The sequence below is a fragment of the Microcaecilia unicolor genome, chromosome 9 (genome assembly GCF_901765095.1).
Source record: "Microcaecilia unicolor chromosome 9, aMicUni1.1, whole genome shotgun sequence".
Classification (NCBI taxonomy): domain Eukaryota; kingdom Metazoa; phylum Chordata; class Amphibia; order Gymnophiona; family Siphonopidae; genus Microcaecilia; species Microcaecilia unicolor.
Genome location: NC_044039.1, coordinates 27,265,790 through 27,283,724, shown reverse-complemented (window position 1 = coordinate 27,283,724; position 17,935 = coordinate 27,265,790). Strand labels below are relative to the sequence as shown.

The 17,935-nt window shown below is 44.8% G+C and overlaps 1 long non-coding RNA gene across 1 annotated transcript in view; it reads left to right on the top strand.

Moving 5' to 3' along the window:
- The first annotated feature begins 514 nt into the window (after positions 1-514).
- The window catches only part of LOC115477698, a 50,059-nt gene continuing 32,638 nt past the window's right edge, over positions 515-17,935 (top strand). Inside the window, exons 1-2 of the long non-coding RNA XR_003943364.1 lie at positions 515-562; positions 13,489-13,509. This is a non-coding gene — a long non-coding RNA (uncharacterized LOC115477698). The remainder of the gene's footprint in view (positions 563-13,488; positions 13,510-17,935) is intronic.

The following is a 17,935-nucleotide window of genomic DNA, read 5'->3' as shown; positions in this document are numbered from 1 at the left end:
CACACACTGAGAGAGTCTGGTGAAAATAAAACCCGACTAAAATATTGAGTCCTGCTGCTGCTTATCTTTTATGATTGGTGACACTTCTTCTTAAGCAAATCAATCCAGCCAGATACATAACATAGAGTAAAAGTCAGCCGGGAATCGGGATACCCCGGCTATTACACGCATGCCCAGGTGGTCTCTTCATATTCAAATGGGGAGGCGTGAGACAATGTCAAATCAGGGTCAGAAGATGCATTTTATTTATTTGCATTGACCTATGGCAGGATCTCCGAGATGCTTCCTGAGAGGGGGCGGGATCCTGGGGCTCCCGGTCCTTTATTAGCCGCACGAATGTTTCTTTTAAATTGCCGCCGCTTTGAGTAGCCAATGGGGCGTGGAGAGGGTGCGAGGGGCGGGCCGCTTGTGCTGGTTTCTATGGTAACGAGGGGTAGTGGGTTGGGAGCTTTCCTGGCTCCCGGGCTCGCTGGCTGCACGAGCCTCCGCCTCCTCCCCGTCTCTTTCCCCAGCACGCCGCCGGGGGAGATGGGCTGCGGCTGCTCCACGTCCGCGTCCAGGGGTAAGTGAAGGGATCACTGGCTCACTCTCTCTCTTTCTTTCTTCCCTTTCCCCCTCCCTATATTGTCGGCTCCCGGTTTTCTTTTCCTTCGGCTGTCTCGCTAAACGTGACGGAGCTGCTTCCTGGTCCGATCTTCTGGGGATTGTAGCCGAGTTCTTTTCGGCATTGCCCGTATCGTAGGGAGTTAATTTTTGAACATGATTAAGGGCCACTAAACTGAATCCAGTACCCCTTCTGAATGCAGTGAAGGAGTTTGCTCAATATTGGGAATGACCGAGCACCCGGTGCACCTTGGCATCTCTGCCACGGAGGTTATATTCTGGGATTCCAGCTCTGGCAAATCAACTCTCCGCGATCGTTCCGGCAACCGGGGACCTTTATAGCGGAGGAGAAAGGAAATAGCCGCCTATGCCGAAGCTGATCCCTGGTATCTGTGGATGGGGGGCAGTAGCTGAAGGTTTGAAATCATAAAACTAAACAGGAATTAGGAGCTGTTCAAGTGGGAGGATCAGAAAAGTTAACTTTTTTTTTTTTTAAACCAGTCAACATACTCAATTTATAATTGCAATTTGATAGCCACTGTTAACCTACTTTATCTATCCTCCCAAGGGTATTTATTACTTTTGCCATTGAAGGAATAAATGAATTTTCAGAGCATCTGCAGTCCTTTTAAAACTGTGCTTTGCTTGCCACTTCTTGCTATTATATAGGTGAGATTGAAAAAGCTTGTTTTTCCAAAGAACAGACAAGTCTGAAAGCTTGTCTTGAAGGGTTCAATTAACCTTGGGCTGACACACTTAGCAAAACTGCAAGTGTGGGTCGCCTGGAGCGGTTCTGGGTGGGCTGTGCTTGCATAGGAGATGATGCACTTCCATGGTGGGTCAGGGGATTGGCCTCTTTAAATCTAAACTGTTTTCCCCACTGGACCTTCAGGATTCTATTGGGCAAGTGCTCTTAGGGGATGGGCTGCTGGCTGCTTAATATGCTTAGCTGGTCATGGGCTAGGATCCTGGGAGGTTGAATGGGTATCTGGCGGTGGGTGGCTAGGGTTGTCACAGTGGCGGACATCCGAGCTACAGGGGTTGTGCCTCATGGGGGATGAGTCATAAGTGACAAGATTAGATTATCAGGGTGGGTCGCAAGACCCTGTTAATGGGCATGGAGGCCCATGCCTTCATCAGGGCTCTTGGTGTCAAGGTGGAGCTGTGAGAACTGAGATTGGCGGCAATGGATCGGTGATAGACTTGCTACTTAGCTGACAAGGCAACTAGCTGTGAGGTGGGGTATTTCATAACATTTGAAGTGTAGCTTGGGGTGTTACTGTTCAGATTTAAAGTTACCAATTTAAGCATTGTGAATAAACAAAGCTGCAGCCTACTGTTTACTTCCAGTTTTTGTGTTGAATTATTTTAAGCAGGGTTGGGGCTGTTGGCATGTAAATGTTGGAAGGGGTAAAATATTAAATAAGGAATGGAAAGGGTAAAGAGATAGCAGCACCAGTCCTTATCACTCCCCCTCCTAAGGGAAGGGAAATGGGACTTGATATACCGCCTTTCTGAGGTTTTTGCAACTACATTCAAAGCGGTTTACATATATTCAGGTACTTATTTTGTACTGGGGCAATGGAGGGTTAAGTGACTTGCCCAGAGTCACAAGGAGCTGCAGTGGGAATTAAACTCAATTCCCCAGGATCAAAGTCCACTGCACTAACCACTAGGCTACTCCTCCCATGCCTAAGGTAGTCCCAGCTCCAATGGTTTAATTTCACAGGTGATAGCATTTTTATTTTAGTTTTCCCGTCCTTTTGCTGTGATATTTAGTTAGTTAGCTCCTTGTCAAAGCAGTCTTGCACGTCCTGCGGAAACCTTCTGAAATAACAGTGTGGGCAATTTCTAAAAATCAACTCTATAATAATGCAGTATGCATTCGAACTGATTAGCAAATAAAGTACCGTGGGAGCCATTAACATGCATGGCGGTACATTTGAAGAGCAAAAGGGAGATGAGCTATTAGTGCAGGAGGGTACCATAAAGCATCCAGTTACAGCAGAGGGTTAATGGTAGAGCAGTGAAATCTTGCCAGGTCTTCTCAGCGCCTGAGCACACTCCTAAGGCTGCTGTTTACCATATTTCAGCTCTCTGTTTTGGCACATCATAATGGGCTATAAAAGGCACTGGAAAAAGCAGTATTAACAGTCATCCTGCTCAGTTGTTTGGAAGTCCTATTAACACAGTTTCTGTGTTATTTTTTTTTTTAATGGGAGGGGCAATTCTGTCTTGAAGATCTTGAACTTCCGTTAAAAAGTTGAGGGGGTTTCCTAATTAATGCAATGGTCTGTGCACACAGACTGGCACAAGGCACATTTTATTTTCAGCAGAAGGGAGGTTCCCTGTCAGTTTCAAGACGACGATCGCATATTAAGGGGTCCTCTTTACTAAGGTGTGCTGAAAAATGGCCTGCGGTAGCGTAAGCGCATGTTTTGGGTGTGCGCAGATCCATTTTTCAGCGCACCTGCAAAAAAAATGCCGCCTTAAAATTTTTGCCGAAAATGGACATGTGACAAAATGAAAATGGGCGCACGTCCATTTTGGGTCTGAGACCTTATTGCCAACCATTGACCTAGCGGTAAGGTCTCGTGCGTTAACCGGGAGGTAATGACCTACGCGTGCCTAATGCCACTTGGCGTGTGTAACGGATGTGCTTCTATCTTCGACTAGCCAGAACAAAAATAAAAATTATTTTTCGGATGCATGCCAAAAATGAAGTGACTGCAAGAGCCATGTGGTAGTGTTGGGCTCATGTAGGCACCTACTCGGCTTAGTAAAGGGGCCCCTTAGATTGTAACCTTCTAGGGGAGGGAAATTCTCAATGTATTTTACTGTAACTCACCTTGAACTCTGGCTTGGAAAGGTAAATCAACATTTTTACCTTGTCCTTTTAAAAATATTGAGCTTAAAAGGACTTCAGATTGCATGCTAGGGAATTCATAGTCCCGATCTTAATACCAGTAATAAGGTTTTTCACTGACTTGGCCTTTGACATATTTTAATGACTAGCAGCTGAAAGTACTTTTTGTCAAGCTTTAATGTTTCATTATGTTTGTTCTCATTTTTAGCTTTGGCTGAGTTACTGTATCTGGCTGGATTTAGGTTGTGCTTCCAGTCATAGTTAAGGCTGACTGTTCAATCTGTCGAACATAAGAACATGAAAACTGTCCCATATTGAGTCAGACCAAAGATCCTGTTTCCAGCAGTGGCCAGTCCAGGTCACAAGTACCTGGCAGTGTCTCAAAAGGTAGATAGATTTCATGCTGTTTATCCTCAAGTCCATATTCGGATTTTTCCTCTAGGAACTTGTACAAACCTTTTTTTTTTTTTTAAACCCAGCTACACTAATAGCTTTTACTGCATCCTCTGGCAATTCATTCCAGGGCTTAATTATGTGTTGAGTGATAAAGGTTTAAACACATTAAGGGGGAATTCATCAAGGTGCAGTAAAAGTTCACCCTTTTACTGCACCTTGATACCCCACGGGATTCAGCAACCTATGGGATCCTGGTACTGCAGGTTGAATCCTGGGCCAAGAGAATAAGGCTGCTTGCGAGCCACCTCGCAAGCAGCGTTATTCCTGTGGTCTTGGAACATCGGGCCGCATAATGCTTCCAGCCTGCATCTCTGGATCCCCTCCTGACTTAAGCCCCTCAACATAAGGTCACTCCCAAGACCTCCCCACCCCTCCATAGTGGCTATCTTAAGTGGTCATTGGTGGTCAAGGGAGGGTTGGGGGGGGTTTGTCCAGGGGTCTGGGGGCTCTTTAGGCAGCAATGATGCCAAATTGCTTCTGCCCACTATGAGCATCATCATCCAAATGGCACTCCTAGTGGTAGTCTTGTGCAACAACAGCTAGGGGTCATATTTCCCTTTAAGGAAATCCTTATATGACCCCTAGCGGTAGTCGTGCCATTTGGAGGACGGCAACCAGAGTGGCCAAGAGCTGGGATTATTTTATCGTGCTTTGAAGACCCTAGTGTGACTTGCGGTGTATCTCCCCAAGTCACGTTAGCCTAATTGTATAGTAATGAGGTGCAAAACATACATTTGCATATTTTGCATTTCATTACTCACTAACCAGTGGTGACTTAACACCACAATAATTTTAGAAAAGCAGCATTAGAGTTGTTTAAGTTGCAGTAAGGGTCAATTAACAAAGCCCTAATGCCTCTTTATGAATCCCCTCTAAATATGATTATTCTTTAGAAACCTTGGATATGATTATCTTCTGACATTAGGTAGCACAAGTGGCATTTTATTTTATTTTTTTTGTTACAAAAACATTTTTCTTCCCTTTCTGTCTGTTATAATAATTCTTTTCTCAGAATCAAACCAGCCAGGAGAGCATAAGGACAGTCAGTGGAAGCTGCTAATTAGTTCAGACATGGCTTTCTAATTGTCCTCGTTTTTCCAGAGAGAAGGGGCCCTATATTATGTAGTCAGCTCATACTGTAATTTTTCTGTATTAGGGAGGAATATTTTCTTGCAAAAGGAAATTCTAAGGGCCTGATATTCAAAGGAGTTATGCTCCTAAATTGGCTTCTTTGAAAATTGACTAGGGTTCAGTGTTTAATTTGATACTCAAAATTTCACTGAACACCTAAATTTAGGAGCATAAAAAGTGGGTGGTAACAGGAGCAGGTTCAAGGCAGGGAAAATGTTAGGAACAGCACTGATTTTCAGAATTAGGTTCATAAACCCAGACAGATGAATGCTAGGCCCAGATAAGGGCGGATTATAAATAATTCTATTCTATTTGAGTATAATTTTAAGCTCCTGAATTAAGATGAAAGTTTCGGTTGAACACCTAAGACTTCTATGACTGAAAATAGGGCCACAAATTTAGGGGCCTTTTTATTACAGCTGGTTTGCATGCAGCAAATCGGTTCTACCGCTGGTCTCGCCCAGGAGCCTGTCAGCAGTTCCTGATGTGCTGTGCGCCATTTCCGGGGCTAGAAAATATTTTTTTTATTTTCTGGCGCCAGTGGGTGCGGAGTGGGCCTGCCTGGCGGTAATTAGGCAGTGCTGCCCAATTACTGCTGCAGCCCTCACCGAGGCGGTAAGGGCTCCAGTAGTAAATGGCTGCGGGTCGATTTTTGAATTACCGCACGGCCATTTACTGCTTCCTGCAAAAAAAAAAAAAAAATCCACTTTTACCCATGGTGGTAAAAGGTGGCCTTGTTGCGTGGCAATCCCATGCGCCGATGCCACCGTGGGCTACCTTTTACCTGAATATAATTGGGTCTGCCAGAACGGTTTGGGCAGCGGAAGCACTGGGATTTCTACTACCCTGAAAAGGACTGCATATCCCCATAAAATACTTAATTACTCTGACCTTGTATTTGCTCATGACTGCTTTACACAGTCTGGGCAGTGGCAAGCTCCATAATTAGGAAGAAACCCAGTAGTCAGTAGATATAATAATGTAGTTTATTAGCATCAGTATCTTACCCAAAGGCAGTACAGGCAAATTAGGCATTCATCTCTGGATCATGATGGGACAACGTTTCACACAGCAGGTGCAGTCTGATCTCTCTCTTCAGCCTTCTGCGTCAGTCTTCACCGAGGAAGATTTGGGTGGGATACCGGTGCCAAAAATGGTATTCGAAGCTGACGAGTCGGAGAAACTTAATGAATTCTCTGTAAACCTGGAGGATGTAATGGGGCAGTTCTACAAACTGAAGAGTAGCAAATCTCCTGGACTGGATGGTTTTCATCCCAGAGTATTGATAGAACTGAAAAATGAGCTTGCGGAGCTATTGTTAGAAATATGTAATTTATCCTTAAAATCGAGCGTGGTACAGGAAGATTGGAGGGTGGCCAATGTAACGCTGATTTTTAAAAAAGGTTCCAGAGGAGATCCGGGAAATTATAGACTGGTGAGTCTGACGTCGGTGCAGAGCAAAATTGTAGAGACTATTAAGAACAAAATTACAGAGCATATTCAAAAGCATGGATTAATTAGTCAACATGGATTTAGTGAAGGGAGATCTTGCCTCACCAATCTACTAAATTTCTTTGAAGGGGTGAACAAACGTGGATAAAGGTGAGCCAGTTGATATTGTGTATCTGGATTTTCAGAAGGAATTTGACAAAGTACCTCATCAAACATGTGTGGGATAAACGTAAAGGAATCCTGTGCAGAAGGAAGGGATCCTTCCTGAGCCCCTACGTCTTGCCCCATCCTTGGCCACCTCTAAATCTAGACTGAAAGCCCACCTCTTTAACATTGCTTTTGACTCGTAACCTCTCGCCTCCACCTACCCTCCTCTCTTCCTTCCCGTTCACATTAATTGATTTGATTTGCTTACTTTATTTATTTTTTGTCTATTAGATTGTAAGCTCTTTTAGCAGGGACTGTCTTTCTTCTATGTTTGTGCAGCGCTGCGTACGCCTTGTAGCGCTATAGAAATGCTAAATAGTAGTAGTAGTAGTAGTAGTAGCTTAGCCTAGAATGGGTGGCAGAGCTGGTGGTTGGGAGGCGGGGCTAGTGCTGGGCAGACTTATACAGTCTGTGCCGGGGCTGGTGGTTGGGAGGCGGGACTAGTGCTGGGCAGACTTATATGGTCTGTGCCGGGGCTGGTGGTTGGGCGGCGGGGATAGTGCTGGGCAGACTTATACGGTCTGTGCCCTGAAGAGGACAGTACAAATAAAAAAGTAGCACATATGAATTTATCTTCTTGGGCAGACTGGATGGACCGTGCATGTCTTTTTCTACTGTCATCTACTATGATACCCTTCAGACTCTATTCATTCCAATGGACCCTAGCTTTCTCACCAGAACCCTTTGGTCCTTATCAGTTGATAAGAATGACTTCACATGTTCCCAAGCCTTCCTCCAGCCCCCATTTTGGATGTTCTCATCCTACTTGCACCTGACCTACTCCTATCTTCCACTAGCCAGAACATCTTCGCTCATGACTTCTCGCAGGTGCTGGTCCCCTTATTATTTACAGAGCAGATTCCCCCATCCCTGTCAGCTTTCTGAGAACTCACTTCAGCATTTGCTGCAGTGAAATGTATTTTGTGTCAGAGATGATCTTTGATTTTTTACAGGCCTAGTTCTTAGCCTGAGCCATTGGCCTGTATTGCACTGCATATTTCTACATACCACTGGTTGGTAAAAGGGCCCCTTAGGAGCTGAGCTTTTTTTTTTTTGTTTGTTTGTTTTTTAATATCTATATAAATAATTCTCACCTCCAACGTTCTGAACCTCACTGTGTGGCAGGGAAACACTGAAGCCCTGTAGTCTTCTAGGCTGTCATCACCACTCACTCTCACTCATAGACCCGCCCTCAGCCACGCCCCATCCACACATAATTCACAACCCCAACATTCTAAACATAAATTTGTAGTTGCAAGATCCCATGAGTGTCTGCCCCGTGTCTGTGATGACGTGGAGGGCGGGGCTATGACACTCAGCCAATCGGCAGTTACACCGCCCTCCGACGCTCCCCCCCCCCGACGCACAGCCAGAAACAGCAACCTACGCAGGGCCTCCACCCCTCCCCGACGCACAGCGACAAACACCGCTACGCAGGGGGAGGAATGCCGTCTGAGCACCTGATCTGCAGGGACCCCGAAGCTGCCGCCCTCCACAAAAAAACTACCCACCTGCACCCTCCTGACGCTGCCCTCCAAACACCTCATGACACTGCCGCAGGAAAACCTTGCTAGCGCCCGTTTCATTGCTCACAGAAACGGGCCTTTTTTACTAGTTTACTTATAAAGGGAGTCTTTTACTAAAGTGGGCTAGCGTTTTTAGCTTGCGCTAAACACCGAGGCACCCATAGGAATCGGTGTTTAGCACCAAGCTTGGTAAAATGTCCCCAGAGCATTTACATCCCATTTCAAACCTCTTCTAAATAAGAGGGGAAGCCAATAACTCCTGGTTTAACAAGATTCATGGACACTAATTATCTTTATTATCATCTACATATTGTTAATTAAATGATGGCTATATGTTCACTATCTTAATTTTACATTGTTTAATTGTACTTTTCTGTACTGTACTGTACTCTTTCCTGCAGTTTTGTGTAAGCCACATTGAGCCTGCAACTAGCGGGAAAATGTGGGGTATAAATAAAGTGAATTTAAACACAGCATCAAAATTGTTAGAATTAACTTATTTACTCTCCTTTCTGTTATAATCCATTGGCTACCTAGGAAAATACATTTTGTTATTTTTAGAAATGTAACTACAGTATCTGTTTCCTATTTATAGGGGGCTCCCATGATAATAAGCCTCATTAATTTAACGTGAAGGGGCATAATCGAACGGAAACGTCTATCTCCATGGGCATTTATCTCCGAGAACGGGTCCGTGAAGGGGCGGACCGAACTGTATTTTCGGAAAAAATAGACGTCCATGTTTTATTCGACAATTTGTGAGGTGGGCGTTTTTGTTTTTCAGCGATAACGGAAAATGAAAGCGCCCAGCTCAAAAACGAATAACTCCAAGACATTTATTCGTGGGAGGGGCCAGGATTCGTAGTGCACTGGTCCCCCTCACATGCCAGGACACCAACCGGGCACCCTAGGGGGCACTTCTACAAAAACAAAAAAAAAGGTAAAAGAGCTCCCAGGTGCATAGCACCCTTCCCTTGTGTGTTGAGTCCCCCAAATCCCCCTCAAAACCCACTGCCCACAAGTCTACACCATTACTATAGCCCTAAGGGGTGAAGGGGGGCACCTACATGTGGGTACAGTGGGTTTGGGGGGGCGGTTTGGAGGGCTCCCATTTACCAGCACAAGTGTAACAGGTGGGGGGGGGGGGATGGGCCTGGGTCCACCTGCCTGAAGTCCACTGCACCCCCTAATAACTGCTCCAGTGACCTGCATACTGCTGCCAGGGAGGTGGGTATGACATTTGAGGGTGAAAATAAAAAGTTGTGAAACGGCATATTTTGTGGTGGGAGGGGGTTTGTAACCACTGGGGGAGTCAGGGGAGGTCATCCCCGATTCCCTCCAGTGGTCATCTGGTCATTTAGGGCACTTTTTGGGGCCTTATTCGTGGAAAAACAGGGTCCAGGAAAAGTGCCCTAAATTCTCGCTACAAACGCATATTTTTTTTCCATTATCGGCGAAAGGCGCCCATCTCTGATCGGCCGATAACCACGCCCCAGTTCCGGCTTCACCACGCCTTCGACACACCCCCATCAACTTTGTCCGCATCCGCGACGGGGTGCAGTTGAAAACGTCCAAATTCGGCTTTCGATTATACCGCTTTATTCGTTTTTGTGAGATAAACGTCTATCTCCCGATTTGGGTCACAATATAGGCATTTTTCTATTTCGATTATAAGCAGGATAGTGAGATTCCAACAGAAATCTCTGAACGCTGCTGCTGTTATCTCCGTTTCCAGGAAATGTGACACAGTAGCCTGCTTCTCTCTTTAAATTTTCATAAGAAGTGACTCTTTCTATGTGTGACCATAATGTTGCTTCCAATATGTTTTTTTGTCCTCAGTTTATATCTCTGTAACCAGTTCCCCTGTTCCAAGCCCCTTTCTCTTTCTAATGACTGAAGCCACGAAGCTGAGATGCAGCAAGATTTATGTGCCAGTCTGCAGCACAAGTCTCCTTTCTCACAAGCAATTTGATGTCAAGTACATCTCTAAAGCCTTTGAGGCAGTCATATAGGGCACTGCCAAGATCTTGATGAATCAGACCTACGTGAATACTGCTAGTTGATTCTGGAGAATGAAGCTTTTGTTAAGGAGGAGATCTTGGCTAGACGACTGTGGTATTTTCTTGTTCAGATGTATTCACACAAAACTTTAATTAAGCCAGCGCTGCACATTTCAGACTAGAGAATGACACGGGGACAAAGTTTGTCCCCCGTTCCCGCCCCATGAGCTTTGTCCCCATCCTCATCCCCGCAAGCTCTGCCTCAGACTCCAACTGCACAAGCCTCAACGTTATGTAGTACAACACCAGAGATGTAGATAAAGATGCATTTACTTCTGTCCTGTGCAAAATATAAAGATGGCACATGCCAGGGATAGTGTTAGGGGAGTGCGACTAGGGCAACTGCCCCTGACCAGAGAGAGCCCCATGCTTGCTGGAAGCTGAAGAAAGTGTAGCCTGGTAGTGGGCTTTGGGTTCCCCTCCCAGATTTCTGCTCTGGGTTCTAGCCATGTCTTAACACTAGCTCTGGCAAAATGTACATTTGAAATCTGACATACTCTAATCACAAAATATAAACTAAAATTATTTTTTTCTAACTTTTGTCATACAATCATTTTATTTTTTTAAATCATACCGGTCTCAGGCTCTGGTTTCTGCTTCCCTCTGTCATCTCTTAACTCACTCATCAGGTTCTTCTGTTTATTTAATATATCTCTTCTCTCTCCATGTCTACCATCCATCTTCCATTTCTGTGTCCCTATCGTCCCCCATGGTCAGCATCTCCCTTCTTTGTCCTTGTACTTTCCTGCCCACTTTCACTCCTGTGTTCATATCCCCACATCCTCGTAGCTCTCTTGCTCCGACAACCACTCCACACTTCCTCCTATGCCATACACCCCCCCCCCTCCTCAACCACAGCTATCTCCCAATAACGTTCAAATCACTTGCACACAAAAGTTGAGATCTCAGGTATCCAACACTTCCCTTACTGCTGTGAAGGCTACGGAGCTAAACCACAAAAAGAGAACAGAAAATAAACTCATGCAAAAAGCAGTACCGCAAATGGTATGTAGGTCCTCTGGTGTCCATATGTATAAGTATATATATGTATATGTATATGTATGTGTATATATATATATAAGCCATTTTTCAGGGTGCCTTTGTAAAAGGACCCCGTGGAGGGGCATAATCAAAAGGGACATCGTCGTTTCGATTTGGATGTCCTCGCAGGACGTCCTGATCCAGGGACGGGGAAACCCGTATTATCGAAACAAGATGGATGTCCATCTTTTGTTTTCGATAATACGGTCAAGGACGTACAAATCCTGAAATTTGGTCGTACCTAGATTTGGTCATCCCTAGACTTGGGACTTCCCGTTTGGTCATGGGAAGAGCCAGCATTTGTAGTGCACTGGTCCCCCTGATATGCCAGGACACCAACCGGGCACCCTAGGGGGCACTGCAGTGGACTTCATAAATTGCTGTCAGGTACATAGCTCCCTTACCTTGTGCGCTGAGCACCCCAAAACCCACTACCCACAACTGTACACCACTACCATAGCCCTTACGGGTGAAGGGGGCACCTATGTATGGGTACAATGGGTTTATGGTGGGTTTTGGAGGGCTTGCTGTTTCCTTCACAAATGTAACAGGTAGTGGGGGATGGGCCTGGGTCTGCCTGCCTGAAGTGCACTGCACCCACTAAAACTGCTCCAGGGACCTATATACTACTGCGATGGACCTGAGTATGACATCTGAGGCTGGCAATCAATATTTGTAAAGATGTTTTTTGAGGGTGGGAGGGGGTTAGTGACCACTGGGTGAGTAAGTGGAGGTCATCTCCGATTCTCTCCAGTGGTCATCTGGTCAGTTCGGGCACCTTTTTGTGCCTTGTTCGTAAGAAAAACACGACCAAATAAAGTCGTCCAAGTGTTCATCAGGGACGTCCTTGTTTGTTTTCATTATGGGTCGAGGACATCCTAGTGTTAGGCACACCCAAGTCCCGCCTTCGCTAGGCCTCCGACACGCCCCCTTGAACTTTGGTCGTCCCTTGTGACGGAAAGCAGTTGGGGACGTCCAAAATCAGCTTTCGATTATACCGATTTGGATGACCCTGTGAGAAGGATGTCCATCTTCCGATTTATGTTGAAAGATGGGTGTCCTTCTCTTTCGAAAATGAGCCCAATAGTCATCTGTGTTACAAATGAACCTGAGGTATAGTGTGGTAGCTAAAATAAGATTTAGGGAAACACTAAGGCAACAAAACTTGAATGATTATACAAATGTTGATCTTGATTGCAGTTAGATTATGTCACTGCTGCACAGTAGGTACAAAGTTCATAGGTACTTATGTATTTGTGGTGCAGTCAGCCCTAAAATAAAAGTAAAAAAAAGTAAGTCCAGATTCATATATTTTATTTTTATTTATTTATTTTTGTTACATTTGTACCCTGCGCTTTCCCACTCATGGCAGGCTCAATGCGGCTTACATGGGGCAATGGAGGGTTAAGTGACTTGCCCAGAGTCACAAGGAGCTGCCTGTGCCTGAAGTGGGAATCGAACTCAGTTCCTCAGTTCCCCAGGACCAAAGTCCACCACCCTAACCACTAGGCCACTCCTCCACAGCAGGGTTTCTTTTCTCTCATTATAACTATTTGCTAATTGGAAAGGAAAGTCCATGGAGAACCTTGCAGTTCAACACAGTGGCGTAGCCAAGGGTGAGCCCGGGTGGGCCCAGGCCCACCCAGTAGCAACATACCTATGATGTGGCTGGCAGGGATCCCCAAGCCCCACTAGCCAAAAACTCCCAACAACTATCCTGCCTGCATACCTTTTAAGTAGCAGATCTTAGCCTGCAGTGAGCAGCGACTGATACATACTGTTTGCACTGGCACTACAGCCTTCCCTCTGATGTATTCTCACCTATGCGGAAACAGGACGTTGCATCAGAGGGAAGGCTGTGGGGCCAACATGAGCAGTGTGTATTAGCTGCTGCTCGCTGCCGGTGAAAATCCGCTATTTACAAGGTATACAGGGGAGGGGCAGGCGAGCGAGAGACCAAATCACTTGTTGGACAAGGCAGAGTTCTTCTGCCCACCCATCTTGGGCCCAGGCCCACCCAAAATTGGGTGTCTGGCTATGCCCCTGGTTCAACATGGGATCTTTAGAAGCTACGTAACTGTTCAGTGGTGTTTTTAAATTCATCTCTTACAGTTTGTAAAATCTTCCTGTCTTTTTTTCATTGTAGGTTCTTCAGGGACGGCTAAAGGTGGGTAAGTAATTTACGTAACGCATCTATTTTCAGTTTCTTGTTGTCAAACATAACTGCTGTAGTTGAGTTTGCTGTTACCAATTATTTTATCAGCTTAGAAAACCAACCCCTAAATTCTCTGCTGAAAATTCTTCTAAACTTAGGGGCCCTTAGCTGCGGTAAAAGTGGCGTTAGTGCGACCTTATGCAGGCCTTTCCTGCATGCTAAGGCCATTTTTACTGCAGCTGGAAAATGGCCGATTTTCCTATTCTTAAAATCAATGGCCATGCTCTGATTTCTGTTCAAACTAATCACTATGCAGCAGGAGCATAGCCAGACAACAGATTTTGGGTGGGCCTAGGCAAGAAGTGGGAGGGCACCAAGTGTTCTCTCCCCCCCCCCCCCCCCCCACCATCACTAAAAAATTATCTCAGCTGGCGGAAAATACTTCTTTCCACCATGGCAGTCTGCAGCAGGCATGTACTGAAAACTGAGCACGCGCAGGTGCTAGTATCGTGGAGAGTAGCATTTTCGTTAACATCAGAGAAAACTCATCCGTGTAAATGCATTATAAAATATATGGATATAAAATATGTTTTCTTTGTACCGGATCATTTAAAACAATTTATCGCACAAAAAAACATTACGAAAGCTGTTTGAAGCCAATTAGTATTAATCCTAAGGAAAGCAATGAAGATATACAGTGGTAATATCCGTTAAGCCTTACTTTATTATTTTCTTTAATCTCTTCTCCTGAGTTATTGGCATACTCCCCCCGTTATGGTGGTCTAAGATAAGATGTTTTTTTTTCTTTTAGCTTCTTGTAAGAATTTTCCTCTGTAAACTAAATTAATCTGTTTTTCTTGCTCAAGTATAAATGCTTGTAAAATGTTTAAAAGGATAAATAAAGAACATCAGAGAAAACTCTTCAGCTGGTGGAGCTTGGGATCCCCACCAGCTACCGCTAAATGTGTGCTACTGTCGGCCCACCTGTGGCTACGCCACTGCTATGCAGATGATGTTAGACAAAAATTCAGCAAACAACGAAGCAAATATACTAATACAGAGCTGAATGGGGCTGAACCAACCCAAAGTGTTGAAAGTATGTGGTATCAGTTTGAAGGCTTTTTTCCTTTGTTTATAGTGGAGAAAAAGACCTCAGTAGTCATTGCATGGCGATAGAACAGTAAATGTACTCAATGCCCGCATGTCATTGACTCCGTTATTATCACTGGTCGTAAAAAACTCCACTTGTGTGTAAATGTGGGCTGAGAATGAAATGAACTATAACCCATGAAAAATAAGTCAGAATCGTGATGTTTAACACTTGCTTAAACAAATAATGTTACTTAGCTTTTGCAATTTCTCTCCGTTTCACTTTGCAATATAGCTTCCTCGGGGGGCCAAGTAACTCATGGCAAATCACGATGCCTTAAGCAATGGCGTCCTTTGCTCATGTGACACCAGTAGTGAAAGCTTTCACATATATACTGCACTTTAACTTCTCCAAGTGTCTTCCAGCATTGTGATTTCAGTTATTCATGGAATATTACTTTTCCAGTTATTCGTAAAATATTGTGTCTTCAGGCAAATAAAGCACTTAGTTCTCCATTTCACTATTCGAACAAGCTTGTTCGGGGGACTAAGTGCCAACCGGTCACTGAATGCGTAGCATGTGAACCCTTACTGCTAAGTCAATGGGTGGCGGTAAGGTCTCAAGCCAAAAATGGACGCGTTCTGGTTTTGATTTTAGCGTATATCCATTTTCCGGCCCCTTAAAAAAAAAAAGATGCTTTTTCCTAGACACAGTAAAAAAAAAAAAAATGGCCCAGGCCGTGCCCAAAGACGCGCTTGCACTGCCACAGGCCACTTTTTACTACGGTTAGTAAAAGGACCTCTTGCTTAGGTTTAGAAGCCTGTTGGGTGCCTAGTGTTGAAAATCACTGCTAATTCCCTAGAGTTTTTTTTTTTTTTTTTTTTTACATTTGTACCCCGCACTTTCCCACTCATGGCGGGCTCAATGCGGCTTACATGGGGCAATGGAGGGTTAAGTGACTTGCCCAGAGTCACAAGGAGCTGCCTGTGCCTGAAGTGGGAATCGAACTCAGTTCCCCAGGACCAAAGTCCACCACCCTAACCACTAGGCCACTCCTCCACTATCATTACTATCTTAACTTTTTCTCTGTTGCTACCTACTTCTTAGTCTCAAAGATTTTCAAAGAGGTCGATTATAGTTTTCCAACTCTCAATTGATGCTGTAATCCTTTGAAAATTGGCCCCGAAGCTATTAAAATTAAGAATAGATACATTAGTCTACTCTAACTCACAGTAATTGGAACATTTAGGGGGTCTTTTACTAAGGCACGCTAGTGTTTTTAGCATGTGTTAAATGCTAGAGACGCCCATAAGGATACATAGGCGTGCCTATTTTTAGCACACGCTAAAAACGCTAGCGTGCCTTAGTAAAAGACCCCCTAAATACCCTAATCCTGGTCATATTCAGTCACATTTCTTTATTTTCAATATGGTGATGGCAGTTCTTAAAATTCTGGTTTAACAAAGATCAAAGGCCTTAATATATTTTTGGGATACTTTATTAGGTACTAGTAAAAAGGGCCCCTTTCTGACAGAGATGAAACGGGCGCTAGCAAGGTTTTCCTCGGAGTGTGTATGTTTGACAGAGTGTGTTTGACAGTGACTGTGTGTGAGAGAGTGAGACTGTTTCCTCTGTCCCTTGCCCCCCCCCTCCAGCCACTCAGCGATTCTTCTCTCTCCCCTGCTCCCTCTTCAGTCACCCAGCGAGTCTCCTCTCTCCCCTGCCCCCCTCCTCCAGGCACCCACCGATTCTCCGTCGCTCCTTTGAAAGCCCTGCCCGTCTGTAGCCTTCCCTTCGGGTTCGTTCCCTGTGAGTCCCGCCTTTTGACGTCATTTCCTCTCTCCGCGAGGGCAGGACTCTGAGGGAACGAACTGGAAGGGAAGGATACAGACGGGCAGGGTTTTCAAAGGAGCGACAGAGAATCGGTGGGTGCCTGGAAGGGGGGGGGGCAGGGGAGAGAATAGAATCGCTGGGTGGCTACAGGGGGGGGGGGGACAGGGGACAGAGGAGAATTGTGTGGCAATGACGGTCCGGGCAGGCGGGTTGGGCTTTTTTTTTTTTTTTTCAGACCGTTTATTGGCTCCTCTGTCTTGTGATGTTGCGGGACAGTGAGAGCCAATGAAATGGTGAACTACAGACTTACGAACACTGCCACAGTGCCACGGAGTCAGCTTCAGAACGTTGGAGGTGCTTTTTATTATATAGGATATCACATAGACTCTTACGCCCTAGTCAACCATTATGGAAGGCCCTGTTCACGAAGCACTATAATTCAAATGACTAATAATGTCACATTTTTAAGAGCATAAGATTTGCCATACTGGATAGACTAAAGGTCCATCAAGCCCAGTATCCTCTTTTCAACAATGGCCAATCCAGGTACAAGTGCATGGTAGGATTACAAAAAGTAGATTCCATACTCCTTACTCCCAGGTATAAGCATTGGCTTTCTCCAAGTCTACCTTATTAATGATTTCTAGACTTTTCCTCTCGGAACTTGTCTACACCTCTTTAGCTATGCTAACTACTTTTACTATATCCTCTGGCAATGAATTCCAGAACTTAATTATGTACTGAGTCAAAATATAGTTTATCCTATTTCTTTTAAATGTACTACTTAGTAACCTCATGGCATATACTCTACTTTTTCAAAAAGTACAAAGATTAATCATAGGGGAGTCATTTCAACCCCTTAATCCAGGGTTGCTCAACCCAGTCCTTGGGACACACTAAGACAATCTGGTTTTCAAGGTATTCAAGACGAGTATTGTTTTGCCAGTCTATCTCATGCATCTTCATCATAGGTATCCCTTTAACATATCACATATACTGGGCTGGAACACAGCAATCATTGGCCAAAGAAAAAAAAAACCCCTCCAGTCCAATTATAAATCAAGTTAAAGAAATGTTAGCAATTCCACAATTTCTAATCTAAAAAATGCTTAGGGGCCCTTTTACTAAGCCATGTAAGCGTCTGCATACGCCCGACGCGCACCAAAATGGAGTTACCGCCCGACTACCGCGTGGCTCTTGCAGTAATTTCATTTTTGGCACGTGTCTGAAAAATATTTTTTATTTTTGGGCGTGCTTAACAGACACGCGCCAAGTGGCATTTGGCGCGTGTAGGTCATTACCGCCTGGATTCTTTACCGCTAGGTCAATGGCTGGAGGAAACGTCTCAGACCCAAAATGGATGTGCGGCAGTTTTGATTTTGCCGCACGTCCGTTTTCGGCAAAAAAAAAACAAAAAAAGGCGCTTTTTTTTGTAGGTGCGCTGAAAAATAATTCTGCGCGCGCTCAAAACACGTGTCTACACTACCGCAGGCCATTTTTCAGCGCACCTTAGTA